The sequence below is a fragment of the Perognathus longimembris genome, chromosome 13, assembly GCF_023159225.1.
Source record: "Perognathus longimembris pacificus isolate PPM17 chromosome 13, ASM2315922v1, whole genome shotgun sequence".
Classification (NCBI taxonomy): Eukaryota; Metazoa; Chordata; class Mammalia; order Rodentia; family Heteromyidae; genus Perognathus; species Perognathus longimembris.
In genome coordinates, this window is record NC_063173.1 from 19889345 (window position 1) to 19908085 (window position 18741).

Genomic DNA, 18741 nt, shown 5'->3' on the forward strand with positions numbered 1-18741 from the left:
TACTTTCTTATTTTGGTGAAAGGTTTCTGGTTTTGATGTGAACTCAATACCTCCCTAATTTCTTTTCACCTTTAAATTTCACTTATATGAGTGCAAAAGTGATTAACATCTATTTAACGTGAAATCAAAGGAACTGCCACCTGTAATTTGGACACAAGAAGCAGCTTCCTTTATAACCAGGGAGTTGTTGAGGAAGGACTTCTAGAATACCACTTCATGTATCTGAACCCAAAGTAAAATCTGTCCCATGGATGAATTGACAGCGGGATCTTGCTTGAGCTGGAGACAAGGATTCTATGCATTGTAGATAGCTCAGAGGACGTTTGTGACCCTGTGGCCTTGTACTTAGCCAATTAATTTCATTCAGCAAATGATTGTGTCCCAGCTATGTGCTTGGGAGTATTAGGTGAGGCTGTCCTTCCTTGCAGTACCTCCTGGCCCATGTTCTCACTCACCTATTTGGCCCCCCACTTCTGTACTTTTTTGTATGTATGTATGTGTCTGTCCTGGGTCTTGAACATAGGGCCTGGGTACTGACCCTGAACTTTTTTGCTCCAGACTAGTCCACTACCACTTAGGCCATGGCTCTACTTTTGGCTTTTTTTTTTTTTTGGCCAGTCCTGGGCCTTGGACTCAGGGCCTGAGCACTGTCCCTGGCTTCCTTTTGCTCAAGGCTAGCACTCTGCCACTTGAGCCACAGCGCCACTTCTGCCCGTTTTCTGTATATGTGGTGCTGGGGAATCGAACCCAGGGCCTCATGTATACGAGGCAAAGCTCTCTTGCCACTAGGCCATATCCCCAGCCCTACTTTTGGCTTTTTGAGTAGTTTGTTGGAGATAAGTCTCACAGACTTTCTTGCTCAGGTTGGCTTCCAACTCGATCCTCAGATCCCAGCCTCTTGAGTAGCTAGGATTACAGGCGTAAGGTACTCTCATCATATATTTTGACCTTTGAGTTTGCAACACAGGGTATAGATCCATTTACATGGCTAATTCAGCCTTTTCTCTCCTGTTCCCTATGTGCCACCTGCTACCTGTGTAGACATAGGAGAGCAGGGGTAGATGCAATGTCTGAGTTACTGAAAGTTTCTAGAATCTTCTGAGAGGGAGACATTGCTTTGGATGTTCATTCTAATTTCTGTCCTGGGTTTGAATCTAAGTGCAGCCACCTTTCCTAACTGAGAATGCTTTTCAGTTATTTGTGAGGCAGCGTACCTAGGAACTTGTATTCTTTGTGGAATTCATTAAGATTCTTGGTTGGTTTAAAAAATAAGGCTGCACAAAAATAAAGTCTCCCTGTGTGGAACAGGACAAGCAATACAATGAGCCAGAACTGCCTTCCCTGTGTAAGGCATGGCTTTATCAGAACTGCCCCATAGGAAGTCAGTAGTTGGATGTGACTGAAGAGGTGTGGGTCAGACCTCCTGGTCAGAGGTTCAAGGACAGAGTTCTGTTTTGGCTGCTACAGAGGTCTTAGTTTTTGAGTACTGAGGTGCTCCTAGAACACCTCAGGTGGGCCCTTGGGGAATGAGGGGGATAAGAGGATAATCTTGACCACATTCCAAAAACACCTGTGCACAAATCACTTTTTATTCTTTCCTTTATTCTCCCTTCCCAGGCCTTTGGGCACTTTGGAATCCAGATGCTCCTGGTTTTCATAGAGCTGCTGCTTACCACTGCACATTTAAACATTTACAGGTGCTACTGTGTGCCTGGGAGTTGGAGATCAGGAAAAGGTGGCCAGTGAATGACAATCCATAAAATTCCCTGACCCTAGAATTATAGTTTAACTGTTAGCTGGGAAGCTGGCCTGCAAAGAGGTAATCACAATCTAGTGGGCAAGATAGGTTTTTCATGAGTTTTTTTGTTTTGTTTTGTTTTGTTTTTTGGCCAGTCCTGGGCCTTGGACTCAGGGCCTGGGCACTGTCCCTGGCTTCTTTTTGCTCAAGGCTAGCACTCTACCACTTGAGCCACAGCGCCACTTCTGGCTGTTTTCTGTATATGTGGTGCTGGGGAATCGAACCCAGGGCCTCATGTATACGAGGCAAGCACTCTTGCCACTAGGCCATATCCCCAGCCCGTCATGAGTTTTAAAGGATGATTTTTGCTTTGTGTATGCGCACACACATGTTGAGAATTGAATTCAGGGCCTTGTGTGTGTTAAACACACATTTTTATCACTGAGTTAACATCTCCTAGGTATCACACTTGCTAACTCATAAATGCTAGTCAAGAGCTATACCAATGAGCCACATCCTCACTCTAAAGGGGCAGTTTTTAACATGCCTTGAATATTACTTGAAATTGGGACTAGTGGGATGATCATGGTTAACTAGGTTGGGCTGTACACCTTGGAGTGATGACATACTCTTATCAAAGCTGCCTTTAGAATGAATGAATGTTGTGGGGAGGAAGGAAACCCCTGAGAAGTAGGCCAGGAATGCTGCTGTTACTGAGTATAGACCATCATATTTAGAAGCTGTTTTAGGTATATCTTTTACTTAGCTTACATTTTCCTTTTACTGTATGTACAAGATTGGTATAAAGTTTCTCTTTATATATTTGTGCTGGTTATAGGGATTGAATCAAGGGCCTGGGTGCTGCCCCTGTCTTTTGCCTTCTGCCACTTGAGCCACAATTCCAATTCTGGCTTTTTTGCTGGTTAACTAGAGATAAGAGTCTTACTGCCTTTCCTGCCCTGGGTTGGCTTCAAACCTTATACCTCAGATCTCAGCCTTCTGAGTAGTTAGGATTACAAGTGTAAGCCACTGCATCCAGTTCATGTTTACATTTTTATTTTTATTTTATTTTATTTTTTCATGTTTACATTTTTAAAAGAACATGTACTTTTGTATAAAATACCCAGAATAAAGGGGAATATAAATTTAGTGGGTCAGTGCTGTGCTTCCCAGGACTAGGATGAAGGACACAATGTTGGAGTTAGACCTTTGACGCTAGAGGTATGTTTTTGCCTGGTATATTTTTGAGAGTGGATTGGAACTGAGTTGTTAAACCAGCTCTGTGAAATAATCTTCTGTGTAATGAATTCAACCATCAAATGTTGATTAAGAAGGCTTATTGTGGGAACATGTGGCTCATATGGAGTTCCTGCCTAGCAAGCCCAAAGGCCTTGAGTTCAGTTGGTGGCTAGCATAGATTTAAAACTTGGTTATGAGCAATGAACTGAAAGTAACAAAAACAAACAAACCAACAAACAAAAACACACAAAATGAAAAGATTTGTCATGAAAGGTGGATGTTTCTTGATTTTTCTTTGGACAAAAGACACAGAATAATAAGGATTTAGAAACACAGACTTGGAGTTGGTTACTATTTTGGCTAGTGTGGCCTTGGGCAGATGACTTCATTTCTTTGAGCTTCAGTCTTACCTGTCTGTAAATTTTAATAGAATGCTCAGTATGTATTAACAGTCACCTGTACATTTTGATAGAATGCTCAGTATGTATCTACCTCTATTTTCTGAACGTGTGTAAAGTAAATGTTCAGTAAAATGTTACCATGTACACTAGATGTTTTGAGGATTTCTTGCCTTATCAGCCTACATTCTGGAGGAACATCCAGGGCTGAGGCAGTTCCTTATAAGAGCCCAATTCTGGTCTCAGGCAAATGGATTGAAATCCAGGAGAGGCTGAAGCAAGTCTTATAAAGCCTTAACTATTCATTGCTTGGATCCACTCTTCCCTTCTGCAGCAAGTGGAGGAAATCCATCAGTAAATACAAAATATTTGAGTTTTTTCCTTGCCAAATGCTAGTAAGGAATTAAATGGAAATGCTTCAAAAAGTAGGTAGCACTCTTGCAACTTAATTTGTCTAAAAGAAAACCTTTTCCTTTGTGTTTTGTTTGCAGTGCTTCTGATGTAGCATTAGCTTCTTCTATCCTAGGGTGAATGCATGCAGCTAGTCTTTTCCGAGGGAGTTGGTGCTAAGGGACTTGGGCCTGCCAGCACAACCATTTCAAGAAACTCTCACCCACCTTCTCAGGTAACAAAGAGGTACCCTCTTGGCTGCCCTGTTTGTTCTTCTTTATTCTTGCTTAAGATAGGTCGCTGACCTCTGCCTTCTATTTCTTAATCTGGAAAGTGGGATGAAGAGTTGGAGTAAATCTTAGATTAGTAAATGCTGGCTTGGCCACTGGAGCTGCAGTGTGGCTGCTGTAACCCCCAGGTTTTTCTGTGCTTCCTAGGTCTCTACACTCCACAGGTATATGCTTCTCTTGTGGCATACTTTTCTCTGAGTCTTAAATATGATTCACGTGATAATCCACGGAAGTGTGTGAATGAAAGCCAGCATCTCTTTGACCCATGTATTTGCATATTTAAGGGGATATTTGTTCACCTACCTGGAATTTGTTTTGTTTTTTGGCCAGTCCTGGGCCTTGAACTCCAGGCCTGAGCACTGTCCCTGGCTTCTTTTTGCTCACGGCTAGCACTCTGCCACTTGAGCCATAGAGCCACTTCTGGCCGTTTTCTACATATGTGGTGCTGAGGAATCAAACCCAGGGCTTCATGTATACAAGGCAAGCACTCTTGCCACTAGGCTATATTCCCAGCCCCACCTAACTGGAATTTGTAACTCCTGGGTCAGGGATCCCAATCCAAGGAAACCAGTGAGTGGGTAGAAATTTGAGTTTAGAAAGTCAGCTGCTCTAAACTGGTCCTGTGCTATTCAGATTCCCAGCTATACTTCAAGGTGTGTCAGTGTCTCTTCGGCCTTAGATGTGGGCCACTTTTGGTGACGAGTGTAAACAGTTAGGATTGCTTTGTGAGTCTCAGCCAGGGACCAGATTTTATTGAAATCTTTTTTCTGTTGTCTGTTTTGTTGTCTCCCTAAGCACATGTGTATAGAAGTATGTATTTGTTCATTTGGTTTCCCAGCCTTTAACCCCCTATCCCCCATTAGGGTTTGAACTCATGGCTTTGTGCTTTGTAGTAGGCACTATACCATTTGAGCTATGCCCCCAGCATGGTTTTTTTTTTTTTTTTTGTCTTAAATTTAGAAGTTAGATTGTTGAGGCAGAAGAGTAGTCTGGTTGGGAAGAGGCTTTTCGAGGTAGGCAGACTGACAGCTGACAAAAGGTTTAAAAACAGGGATTCATAGGGCTAGGAATGTGGCTTAGTGGTAGAGTGCTTGCCTATCATGCATGAAGCCCTGGGTTCAATTCCTCAGCACCACATAAACAGAAAAGGCCAGAAGTGGCACTGTGGCTCAAGTGGTAGAGTGCTAGCCTTGAACAAAAAGAAGCCAAGGACGGAGCTCAGGCCCTGAGTTCAAGTACCAGGGCTGGCAAAAAAACAAAATAAACAAACAGGGATTCATGAAATTGTGAATCTACTGCACTATATGTTTTAAAAGGAGCAATTTTATGGTATATGAATTGTGTCTCATAAAAAAACAAACACTGAATCTGGTTACTACACTGAATCGCATTTACCATTCCTATTGAGTGTTCAATGTGCTATATGTATATTCATTTTTGAATGTCTGTGATTGAGACTAATATTTATACCTGAAACGGGTTCACATTGTTATTTGGGGGATTTAGAAAGGAGATGGGTAGCCCGATACCCTGAGTTCAAATACCAGTACCAAAAAAATGCTCTCCTTAATGATAAATGCTTATGGTGCTAGCCATTCTTTTGGCCTACAGTTGGATATACAATCCAAGAATGAAATCAGGAAGGATAATCTAAAAGATCCTGAAGATATACCTGGAAGGCACATCCATGACTGACTGAGTCAGTCATTGCATGTGATCTGTAAATTGATTTAAATAGATTCTTCGGGTTTCAGGCTTTTTTGCCCATTTCTTTCTTTCTTTAAAGTTTTTTTTTCTTCTTTGTTGCGGCCTTTCTTGATCGTGTGTCCTGTCTCCTGACTTGACTGCCTTCCTCATAGTAACTGTGGTCCTTATTCAATGCCATATATGCTCTGATGGTTGGCCTTATACTAGGCTGTATACCTGTTCACCTGTTACCACCCAGCTTTATGCCGCTTGTCTTGGCAGAATCCCTCATAGTCTCTTTTATTTTCATAATGCCTCAGTCTGGGTGATACACTATCTGGTCATTCTGTTAGGAAATGGGCTTACTCCCTACAGAATTCAGGATAGCAGATCTAGGCAGGAGGCCTGTGTGAGTTGTCCTGTGTTGAGCTCCTGGCAGTTTAATTCATCTATCTCAGGCTGTTTTGGGGTCAGACCTATAGAGAACAACACTCCTTACAAACCTGGGTTCATTTTAAATGATTGCAGCTCTTGTGCTATTCTGTGGATGGATTAATTAGGATTTACATTTTAAAAGTTTCTCACCATTCACAAGAATGATTCAGCTTTGGTTCATTTCCTTTTATACCAACCAAGTTTAATTTAGAAAGACATTTTCCCAGTGGAAGTAGGGAAAGTTGGTGCTGTGTAACATTTTGGGGGGAGGGCATTCCGATTCTGTCTCAGAACTTGTGCTCTTAGTCTTGGTGCAGGAGTGGAACACAGGTTCCTAGGTTTTAAACTCAGCCTTCCACGAGTCTTTGAAAGATACCCATGTCCAACAGTGTGCCCACATATATAAGGGAAGGAAAATAGGACAGGCTTAGACATTTTAAAGAAGTTTTCATTCTTTGCCCCAAGCTAAAAAGTTGTGAAAACACTGCTCAATTCTTGGTGGTTCTTTTGACATCTATGTTTTATTTAGTTATTTTATCTGTGCTCTAGGCCATAGTATGTTTGGGATGGAGCAGGGAGTGTCTTTAAGTCAGTCAGTAGTAACAAACTTTGCTTTTGATAACTCAGATAGTTGGGCTGTTAGGGTAAGGTGAAGGGATTTCAGGGTCTCTCTTCTGGTGGTCCTTCTATATTTACTAGTGTGGTGGGAAGGTCTGTGAGCCTCTACCATAGTACTCCTGAGATCTTGGATCACTGCCTTCTTTTTTTTTTTTTTTCTTCAATGCTGGCAATCGAATCCAGAGCCTTTCCTGAGTTCTATAACTGAGCTGTGCTACGGCTGCAGCCAACATCTTCAGTATCTGGTTCCCTTTTTGGAATTATTTGGGCCACTCACCTCCCTAGCTGTTTTTGTACTATGCTTTGGATTAAAGAGATAAAGCGGGCTAACCTAGCTGCCCTCAGGCAGAGAAATCCTGGAGGTAGGGGGAAGGTGCTGCTCTGAATCATCTTTAACCCTGTACTGCCTCCCTAGACTCCTTCCCACCTGCCAGAACTGTTACAGTATCTCAGAGCTTACTCTTTAGTTCTGCTTTCAGTTATATTAATTCTTGGGACAATGCAGGAGAGTGAGAAAGTTGACCAGCTAATTTCTGTCTTAAGCCAGTACTTAAGCATTAATTTATGTAAACTAAACAATTCAATTTGTAATTGAGAGTGAAGCTCAGAGAGGTTTGATTACACAGCTAAGTGATGAATTTGTAAGATCTTTGGTTTCACAGTGGACAGGTTAAGGAAGGGGCCGCATATTAAATCACTTGTTTTTATTGTGGCACCTGAGTTAAGGTAGATTATGATTTTGAAACAAAGGCTGCTTTGGGGGGTTTGTCTGAGGAAGAGAGTTCTTGTTATCTTAGCAGCTCTTTTTACTCATCTCCAATACAAACCTTGATAAGATCTTAAAAAGTTTGGGTGTGACCCAGTGGAGCCTTTCTTTTGTAGAGAAAGGGCAAAGGTCAACTCTCTCTTTTGATTTCCTTCTACCAGGACTCTGGGAGTGATACCGTCATACTTAGATTTTGCTAGAGTCTGGGGTTGCCCCTCATCCAAGTAGCTGGGTGTTGGAGGAGGATGGGGCCTGATGTGGTTTAGAAGCTGGAACCAGCCCTGCCAGTCTGTCTGGTTTTCCTTTGGAATGTGCTTTATTGGCAGTCAGTCACTTTAAGTTAGCCCCCTCCTCTACCCTGAAGGCTTAGTTATGGAAATGGCCTCAGGTTCAGGCAGATGACCTTGACTTCACTTTTTGATAATGAGTGCTTAGGGACCTTTGAGGTAGTGTGAGTTTCTCTTCCCACCCCCCTGGCTGTTGCACACTTTTCCTTACTCTGGAACACGTGATGGGCATTGTTGCTTGGAGTAGAGTTAACTGTGCTGGAGCCTGTGAAAAAGACTGGGGGGCTGTTAGTGGTCTGGGTAGTAGCTTTGATATCTATCTTTGGTGGTAGAGAGTGGTCTGTTTGCTAATGTCTTGCCACCTACTCTGTACTTTTGGTGTCTCTTGGGGTCTTTGATTGCCCATTTCTGGAACTTAGATCCCCTTTTCCCCAGTGATCTTATCCCCTTTATAGTTGGTTCTCATTTCTTGTATTCCTTTTAGGCACTCTACTCTGTTTTTCTGGTGTATCTTAGTTCTCTTGAGTTCTCTTTTGTGCTTGACAGATTCAGCAGAGTAGCCTAAGAGGTGGCTTTGAAGTTAGATCCTGGTTCCAGTCCCAGTTCTGCTTATTGGCTATGCAATCTTAGGGAAGACATCTGGGCCTATTTTCTCATCTGTCAGGTGAAAAATGAACAGTACTTCTGGATGTGAGTTTTGGTGAAGTATAATGGTTGGCCCACAGTAAGACTATTGGTTCTTCTAATTCAGAAGTGTCTGCCTCCTTTTCTCAGTCATGGCTTTGTGCTGAGTGCATCTCTATTTTCCTTTGGGTTTGGCCTTAAGCTTTTCCCAGCTCCCTCTCATACTGGCGTTCCTGCCCTGTTATTTTCTTTCTCCCTTTTTCTTCAGGCAGGTTCTTTTTTGCTCTCATATTTCCTGGTTTGCTTTCCTATCTCCCTTTCACAGTCTCCTCTTGCTTTACCCCTGTGGTTCCTCTCCAGATCTTCCCCAAAATGGCTATCAGGAAGATACCACTTCTCCATTCTGTTCTCTTTAACACTGGAATGGAACTCATGGCATATAGAGTCTGGCGGCAGAGTGCTTGCCTAGCATGAAGCCCTGGGTTAGAATCCTCAGCACCATATAAAACAGAAAAATCTGGAAGTGGCACTGTGGCTCAAGAGGTAGAGTGCATGAGCAAAAAGAACAAAAAGAAGAAGCAGGGGACGGCCGGGGGGGGCGGTGTGGAGGTTGGAAATATAGCCTAGTAGTAGAATGCTTGTCTTATATACATGAAGCCCTGGGTTCAATCCTCAGCACCACATATATAGAAAAAGCCAGAAGTGGTCCTGTGGCTCAAGTGGTAGAGTGCTAGCCTTGAACAAAAAGAAGCCAGGGACAGTGCTCAGGCCCTGAGTTCAAAAATTGCATATCCTTCACTTGACTTAACCTGTTTGGCCCTGGCAACCTCATTAACCCTTCTGAACTCTTATGTCCTTAACCTGTAAAATGGGCTTAGTAGTACCTTCCTTGTGGGTTACAAGTGTGAGTTAAATGAGGATTAGCATAATATCTGGCAGAGAAGCAAGAGTCTCATAAATATTAAGTGCTGATTGTAATTAGGGTTGTGATTACCATCACCCAGTAGCTGAGAAGTAGAGTACCAAATTCCTCTTGCTATCACATCCTTCCCTGTCTTTGAAGAGGAGATAGGAACTGAAACGCTATCATCTTACATTTAGATTTTTTTTCCAAGTTGTCCTGGGGTTTGAACTCAGGACCTAAGGGCTGTCCTTGAGCTTTTTTGCTTAAGACTAGTGTTCCACTTGAGCTACAACTCCATTTTTGGCTTTCTGGTGGTTAATTGGAGATGAGTCTCAGGAACTTTCCTGCCCAGGCTGATTTTGAATTGCTTATTTTAGATCTCAGCCTCTTGAATACTAGGATTACTAGTGTGAGCCATAGGTGCCTGGCTTTTATTTATTTTTTAATAATAATTACTTATTTATTGTCAAAGTGATGTACAGAGAGGTTACAGTTTCATATGTAAGGCCATGGGTACATTTCTTGTACTATTTGTTACCTTTTCCTTCACTCCCCCCTCCCCTCCCCCTTCCCTTTTCTCCCCATGAGTTGTTCAGTTGGTTTACACCAAATGGTTTTTCAAGTATTGCTTTTGGAGTAGTTTGTCTTTTTATCCTTTGCCTCTCGATTTTGATATTCCCTTTCACTTCCCTAGTTCTAATACCAGTATATACAGTATCCAGGGTACTCAGATGAGATACAGTGATAGCACTGGGAGAACTACAGAAAGGGGATACAAGAGGATCATCAACAAAAGAAGCTATGGTTTCACATGGCATGTTGAAAGTAATTACAACAGTGATATAACACTAGTTTCCATAAAATGGAGTTCATTTCACTTAGCATCATCTTATGTGTTCATAAAGGGTCTTGTGATCCTCTGCTGTGACTAGCCTAAACTAGCTAATTATAATTATTCCCTATGAGGGAAACCATAGAGTCCATGTTTCTTTGGGTCTGGCTTACTTCACTTAGTATAATTTTTTCCAAGTTCTTCCATTTCCTTATGAATGGGGAAATGTCATTCTTTCTGATAGAGGCATAAAATTGCATTGTGTATATGTACCACATTTTCCCGATCCATTTGTCTACTGAGGGGCATCTGGGTTGGTTCCATATTTCAGCTGTGACAAATTGTGCTGCAATGAACATTGTTGTAGTGGTGGCTTTAGTGTGTTCTTGTTTGTAATCTTTTGGGTAGATGCCCCAAAGTGGGGCTTCTGTGTCATAGGGGAGCTCTATGCTTAGCCTTCTGAGGAATCTCCATACTGCTTTCCAGAGTGGCTGAACAAGTTTACGTTCCCAAAAATATGGAATGCTTCATGAATTTGCGTGTCATGCTTGCGTAGGGGCCATGCTAATCTTCTCTGTATCATTCCAATTTTAGTATATGTGCTGCTGAAGTGAGCATGGTGCCTGGCTTTTTGTTTCATTTTGCTTGGAGGCACTGGGTTTAGAATTTTAGGACTGGCTTTGCATTTGCTAAGTAGGTGTACACCTCTTGCCCTAGATTATCAGGTGTTGTTTTTAAAAAAATTTTTTTCTAAACAGTTGTGATATTTCAACTCAGGGCTAACTCTTGCTAGGTTTGCTTGTTCAGCTGGCATGCTACCACTTAAGCCATGACGCTAACCTGATCTTTTCCTGAAAATGTTGGAGATGAGTCTCATGGACTTTTCTGCCTAGGCTGGCTTTGAACCCTGATTCCCAGATCTTAGCCTCCTGAATAGCTGCGATCACAAGTATAAGCCACCAGTGCCCATCAAATTTATTAACTTGATTTAAAGGTCTTTCCTCCCTCCTTTTTCTTCTTGTAATTGATTTGTTAGTGCTGGTAGCTCATGCCTGTAATCCTACCTACTCAAGAGGCTGAGATCTGAGAATTGCAGTTTGAAGCCAGCCAAGGCAGGAAAGTCCACGAGACTCTCCAATTAAGCACCAAAAAAGTCGGAACTGTGACTCAAGTGGTAGAGCACTAGCTTTGAGCAAAAAAGCTCAGGGACAGTTCCCAGGTTCAAGCCACCATACCAGTACACAAACAAAAAAGTCCCTTTTCTTTTGTTTAGTTTTTGCATTGGATCCCTATGCTACTGTTTACATGCTCTTTTGTTTCCTGTGTTTCCAGCAAATAGGAATTTACATCTAGAAGCTTGATCATCTTTATATTTGTTCTGAAGTTTTGGACAGGAAGCATATCATGTGAATTGGAGGCATGGCCTAGCAAACCAGAGATCTTAAGTTTAGTCCCTAGGAAAAAAAAAGCACATGATACTCATAGTCTCTAGGAAGAGATTGTTTGCATAGTCTCTACTTGTATCTATTATTTCATGTGGGCTTTGCACATTGATGATAGTCTAGTTCTATCCTTTTCCTTTTCATCTATCAACTAGTTAACTTAGCATAGAGTTTATACAAGAAAGGTAGTCCCCTTCCCATGCTGAGGACCCTCCCACTCACCATTGTACAGTCCAAGCTGTTTTTTCTTTCCTAATTTTTATGTGCAGTTACGGATTTTAAATAATGCTTGAATCCATTCTGGTTTCTCTTCTTGCTCTCATCTTAGACCAATACAAGTTTCTTTAGTTACCTCCTGTAACCATAATTGTCTTTCAGAACTTCTTTGCTATCCAATCTTTTGTATATTCTGAGACTGAGAATGAACTATTTCCACAGTTTTGGTTCCTTCTAATTCAAATGTATTTTGATACTATAGCACGTGTGTGTTGGGGGGTCTCTGTTTCCCCATTTCCCCATTTTCTCCTTACCCCCTTCAGTTGACTAACTCCCTGCTCACCTTTGGAAATTGACTTCACCTACTTCCATCCATGGTAAAACTTATCTGTGCCCAGTTATCTCATGCCTTTTTTTTTTGCCAGTCCTGGGGCTTGGACTCAGGGCCTGAACACTGTCCCTGGCTTCTTTTTGCTCAAGGCTAGCACAAAGCCACTTGAGCCACAGCGCCACTTCTGGCCGTTTTCTGTATATGTGGTGCTGGGGAATTGAACCCAGGGCTTCATGTATATGAGGCAAGCACTCTTGCCACTAGGCCATATCCCCAGCCCTCTCATGCCCTTTTATATCTCTTTTGCCACCCCACACTTCCACTGACTGTTCCAGTTGTCCTTTCTTCCCTTGAGAAAAACCCAAACTTTAGAACGGCGGAGGGGGTGGGGTCAGTTTGTGTATGGCCTTGGACTCTCCTCCAGAAGGCCAGAGCTCATGTTTGTTAATGTGAGGTTTCATGGAAGACTTCAGTCTTTGCCTTAAATTGCTTTCACTCCTGTCTAGCTGAAGTTTGTCCCGCCTCTTGACTATACAGCCAGGAGGTGAGAGATGCCTTATCTTATTACAGCTCTGGGCCTTGCGGACTGCAGGCTTTATTTTGATATTACTGGAGTCATTGAGACACATGTGTTTCAGTAAATACTGGTTGAATGAAACTCTATACTTTCTTCCTAAGTGTTTAAAATAGAATTTATTTAGCATTTCAGTCATTTAAAGAGTTTATTAGAAACTCATTTTTATAAGTTGAAAAAAGTTAAAGCTTTGTAGTTTTAGGCAGATTTATGCATTAGAGTTGGGGAGGGAACACAGCTATTGTATTGCTGTTGTGGGAATAGGATAGTCAGTCTGTGAGTTTAAAATGAGTGGGTTTTTGTTGTTGTTGTTGTTGTTGTTCAACAAATCTACTGTTAATCTTATTTTTAGCAATTCCTGTCTTTGCTTCTTAGAAATTGTTTTATGTCTGTGTTGGCACATTACAGAATATGCATTTAGAATTAAGAACAAGAAAAAAGAGAAAAAAGGGAGATTCATTTTAAAAGACAAGCCATAATACTCTCTTCAGGAGTTTTGTTCAGGCCTGGACTTTTAGCTTCAGTAATACTTTTTGTTTTGTTGGTGAAACAAAGCTGTATGCATTCAAAGTTCACCCAACACAGCCTTAGAATAGCATGCAGAAAACTGAAATTTTGCATCACTCCCAGCCCACTGACACATGGTCTAACCTCCTGGACCATGAAATTTTGGATATACTTTTAATGCCTTTCACACCCATCTAAGCCTTTTGTCCTCTCATTGTCATCCTAGTGGTCGTCTTCACTTTCTTCTTTCTTCTGCTCCTGCTTCTTCTCCGTCTTTCTTCCTTGTTCTTCTTCTTCCTCCTCTTCTTTTTTCTCCTTCTTCCATTTTCCCTCCTCCCTCCCTCCTCTCTCTTCCCTCCTTCTACTCTTCCTCTTCTTCTTAAAGCAGCTTCATTTAATTATTCTTATATATTAAAGAGAGTACAGTATTGTAGGGGTTCCTTCCCTCTCCTTTCTCGGTTGGCACTGAGAGAGAAGGTTGAAGAGCTCTGTAATTCACAAGGCAGGCCTCTGTGCCCTGAGGTAAACTTGGTTTCACAAAGGGAATTTTCATTATGGTCCTGTGGCTCTCTAACACAGTGGAGACTTCAGGAGGCAAGTGGTAAAAGCTACCAAAGAAAAATCTGGACTGGAGCCACTGACGTCATGTCAGTAAATCTGTTGGAGGAGCCCAGCCGAGCAGTGCCTGCCAGCCAGCCCCTGCACTTTGGCCTTGCCTGGTCAACTGTTCTTACTGCTTCCTCCACCCCCCACCTCCCCAGACCAGCCTGTGTTCTTGTTTTCTTTTGTCCTATTTTCCTCTGTGCAACTGGGCTTGTGTTGAAACATGTAAACATTTGAGAAAAACCACCCTGAAAACTGGTCCTGGGTGTGATGCCCTGGTGTGGTGGTGAGAAAGACCCAAAGATCAGATGGTTAGGGTTGAGAGGCTCAAGAACTTTTCCCCAGTGGGACTTCTCTGTGATGAATAAAACCATGAGGACATTGTCAGGAGTAGCCAGAGGTAATGACTCCTGACATCATACTTTTAGAAAGCTTTGCTCTTTAGTACTGGTTGTGTATCTGTATGTGTGCGTGCACTCTAGTGAAGTTGATCTTCATTTTCTCCAACTTCACGGAACATCAGTGTGTAAGTGACTGTAAATACAGTGTCAGTCTTCCTGCAGAGGATGATTTAAGAGAATGAGTTCCACAATGAGTCCTTTACCACCCATTACTCATTGGTCACCTAACCCTGCACTCTCTTCAGCTTGCTTGCATTTGCTAGCAGTTCAGTCTAGAGCCACGTGTTACTGTGTGTGTATCTTGGGTATTTAGAGTCACAACCCCAGATGGGCTTGAATTAAAATATTGCATTGCTAAAGCTATTTTTACATCTAGGGGAATGACATCTAAAAATAAACCTTATCCCACCTGTTATCCTCTTTTGGGAAGTTTAGATACTGTCAAAGCACAGCCCAGGGGTTTAAGCTTTGATCCTGTGATGTCCACATTCCACTTTCCCTGACATCTACGTGGTATTTTTCCTTGTTTCAGTGTCTTCTTCTTTATTTTCTTGTGAATACTCCTGTACATATGAGACAACCATAGGTTCAGATTGGTTTTGAAGTTCCTCAATCTTAGGGTCAGAAACATTTTAAAAGCAGTGTCTTATCCATGAATCATGAGATGACTCAGTTCCTGAAACCACTATAAGCCTCATAGTTCTTGGCTACAAGCAAAAGCAGGAAATCCAGGCTTCAATAACTTCCTTTCCCAGTCCTGGCTATAGCCGAGTTGGTGGGTAGATTCTGCTGCCTGCCTTTGTCAGCGGTAGGAAGATGTGTGTCTGAGGAACAAAGGCTCTCAAGTCAATTTACTGAAACTGTTTATAATTTGTGGTCTTGATCTGAATGTCAGACTGCATTGGCACACCCTACTTTGCTATTGCAGCCCTGCCTAATTCATCTGGGAAAGGCACAGGCCGACTCCTGGGAATTGCTGCCATATGTACATGGCAAGTGGGATGTCAGTGGTTCAGGTGGTCAGAAAAATTGGGGGCAACAAACAGACACTGGGGGAAAGAAGTCACTGGATTCTAGATGTAGAACTAAAGAGTTCACTTCTTTTGTTTTCTCAGAAGAGAGAAGAAAGAAGAGGAGGAAGAAGGGAGAGAGACACACACAGACACTCACACTCAGACAGACAGACAGACAGACAGACACAGATAGGGACACAGAGAGATACAGAGACAAAGAGACACATTAAAGAGTGTACTTGCCAGCCAGCCCCCAGCCTACCCAAGTTCTGGCCTGCCTTTTATTTCTACTTCATTTCCTTGTATTTCAAGATAGTTTTCCTGACTTCAAACTGACTTGCTAAGTCAGACTGTTCTGTGAAATATTTTAGAGAAAGGAAGAAACAAGAAGTGGTTGTCTCCCAGTGTAATGGATCCCATGTAGCTTGTTTTTATTCTTCTCCTTTATGAGAAGCTCTCAGTTTTACATATTCCCAACTTAGGGTAGATACTTGGGTTGGTGCTTCTGCCTGTGAGAGGTTGATAACTCACTATTGTGCTTTATGTGTTACTTGTAAATTTATGGACTTTCCCCATCTTGAAAAAAAAATAATTGAGCGATAAGTTTTTGTTCATCTGTCTTTTCCTGTGCTAATTGGTGGTGATAGCTGTGGGGTTTTGAAAAAAATGACACTGAAATGAGGCCCCTTGTTACTTACTAGAGGTTTTATGGAATCATCATTGGAAGTTGTGATATAGCTCTAAAAATAGAGTGAGTAGACAAGCCTGTGAAAAGCCACTGAGAAAGAAGGGGAAAAAACTGAGAAGATCAGTACTCTATCAATGCTCCCTTTTTTTAGTGGAGCTGATTTCCAGTGCATAGCTAGCAGTAGCTCAGAAAGGTCAAATAATAGTTCAGCCTTTGTGAAGAATAAAATGAAAGCAAATGCAAAAGTTTGCGTGGCTTTTTAATGAAGCATAGCCAATTCAGTGCACAGCCAAGCTAAGGGCCGATTGGTTTTTATGTTACTTGTGTTTTGCGTGTGGGTAATGGTTAATTTTAGTTCACATGAGCTATTTAGTCCAATGAGCTGTTGAGGAAGATAGGCTCCTTGTGATTTCTCCTGTTGGTTTCCCAAATTTCAGGCTGGTACAAAAACAAGGTAGTCTTAGTGATTTTGTATAGGAATCCCTGAGAAAACATATTTTTCCTATTAATGTGCAAAGAGTTACTGTCTAACCTTGGGGATTTTTTCCCCCTTATGTTGTGAGAGGTACAAAACCAATTATTTTTATTTGTCTTGCATTGATCTGAGTTAACTTCTTTCTTATGTAGATTTCAGGCTAGGATTAGAGACTGACTCTTCAATTGCTTACAGTCTCTGGAAGGAGTTGTAGGGCAGGGACCAGGATTGATTCATTAATTAGAATCAATGTAAATGGATTTGTAAGCCTCCTCTAACAGATTATCTGATTAGCAACCACAGAGCAGCCCATGATCTGTGAGGAATGTGTTTGTTGCTGTAGGTGAAATAGACCCAGACTGATGAACTCTTTGAGGTGACTTTATGAGAAATCAGTGGCCTTTGTAGGAAACAGGCCTCATTTAACCTTTATACCGTACAGATCTTCCTAGGGATGGAAAATTACTTTTAATACTAGAGTATACCTCAGAATGCTTGGGTTCTGTTAATGTGTTGTGAGTTGTGTTTTTTGTGTGTTCCTCTACTTGCATTCATGCTTTCCAGGACCTTTCCATGTATTATTAATCAGGCTCTGCCTGCTCCTTCTCAGGCGAGATTCCTGCTGAGATCCCTCCTCTAAAGAGAAAAAGAAATTTTTCCTGTTTGTTACAAAAAAAAAAAAATGCTTTTTTCCCCCCTCCTGGGATACAAGCAACCAACAAACAAGCTGCAAAGAAGATGTTTATCTGTAATTTGAAGTCTGATGGTACAACGGGATTTTCTTGGCCTGAGGATGAGACACAGGATGATACCTTTGGAAAAGCTTTTGACTTCAAGAAAGGTCAAAGACCAGTCAGCTGCTGTCATTTATGTTGTTTTTTCTTTTTTTTTGGTAACCATTCCGAACAGATAGAGATACTTTCAACAGTAAGACCAGCTTACCTACATTTTCTCTGATGTTTGGATGAAAGGGGGACATTTGACCCAAGCCCAGTTAAATTCTTTGCTGTTGAGTATTTGGAGATAGATGCAGCAGTTCCAGGGTGGTTTTTTGTTTTTTGTTTTTGGTTGTTTTTTTAAATGTCCATGCTTTAGTTCAGGTTGATGCTAACTGGGGAGTAGGTGTTTGACCCAGGGCACACAGAAGCATGGGTGAAACTGATTGGCAGAGGGGTAAACATAAAGCATTTATGAAGAGGATGAGATGGACACCTTGAAAATTGTCTCATTCTTGATAGTTTTCCATTTCCTGATTGTTTCTTGGCTCTCTTAGAATTGCTGGTTGCTGATCTTGGCTATGATCTATGGCTGTGGTAGACTTACCTTTAGGTTAGTGGGAGTGGCTTCTATTACTTGAAGCCAAATTTTCTTTGGCCAACAGCTTGTTGGGGAATAAGCCTTCTAAGTGTTCTGGAGAGGCTGCTCAGCAAGACAGCTCAGTTTGATAACACATGGTATCTTCATGGTCTCTTCTAGGGCTGCTCTCTCAAACCCCTAGACCTGTCTGTCCTTGACCTTGTTTTCCAGTAGGTATTGGTTAAGGTACATCATTTTAGCACCTGAACTGTCCAGTTAACTGGAGAGCAGTGAAGAGGATGTACATCACCTGGGTTGTAGACTGGACAATTTCAAGGCTTTATCCTTTTTGCTGCCTGGTACCACATGGGTTTTAGGCTGTGTTCTAGTGTGTGTGGCAAGTGAGAAGTTTTCCTAGGTGTGCCAGGGGACACTGAAGAGTTCTGGTTGGGTGAGCACCTGGAAAGAGGCAAGCAAGTTGTGTCAGTAGACCTGAGTATCCTGCTTGTTGGCTCCTCCCCTCATTTTTTCCCTTCCCATCTCTGAGAAATGTGAAAGGTATGTTCTACAAGGCCTTTGGCAAGTGCTTCCCAATGAGAAATATGGTAACTATGTAGTGCACATGCTGCAGCTTCTTCTGTCAAGGGAGTCTTCGAAATTCGGAGGATTTTATTAGCAAATGGATTCAATAGCAGATGTCCTTTTCAAGGAGACTAGTAAGATGGTACCAGAGGGGACCATGCCAGAAACAAAATACCAGCTGGGGGTGGGGTGGCAGTTTAAACAAGCAAGGAGAAACACTTAGAGGAGATTTAAAATTTTGAAATACAGCCCAAATGAAACTTTATTTTTCCATTGCCAGGGATCGAACTGAGGATATTGCTCATTTTGCTCATGCTAGGCGAGTGTTCTACCACTGAGCTATTCCCTTAGCCTCAAAATATTTCAAGGAACAGATTAAACAAACCCTTATATTACCTAAGACAGA

General features: G+C 41.9%; 1 protein-coding gene, 1 long non-coding RNA gene and 1 other non-coding gene across 6 annotated transcripts in view; 1 reads left to right on the top strand and 2 right to left on the bottom strand.

Annotated features, from left to right (window-relative positions):
• Tead1 (TEA domain transcription factor 1) overlaps positions 1 to 18741 on the top strand; it is a 254498-nt gene that overhangs the window by 7089 nt on the left and 228668 nt on the right. The window lies entirely within an intron of this gene.
• Positions 2834 to 5554, bottom strand: LOC125362710. Its single transcript, XR_007213073.1, has 2 exons — positions 4575 to 5554; positions 2834 to 4354 (listed from the first exon to the last, which is right to left on the bottom strand). It is a non-coding gene; the product is annotated as an uncharacterized LOC125362710 (long non-coding RNA).
• On the bottom strand, positions 10719 to 10825 carry LOC125362819. The gene has a single exon (XR_007213121.1). It is a non-coding gene; the product is annotated as a U6 spliceosomal RNA (small nuclear RNA).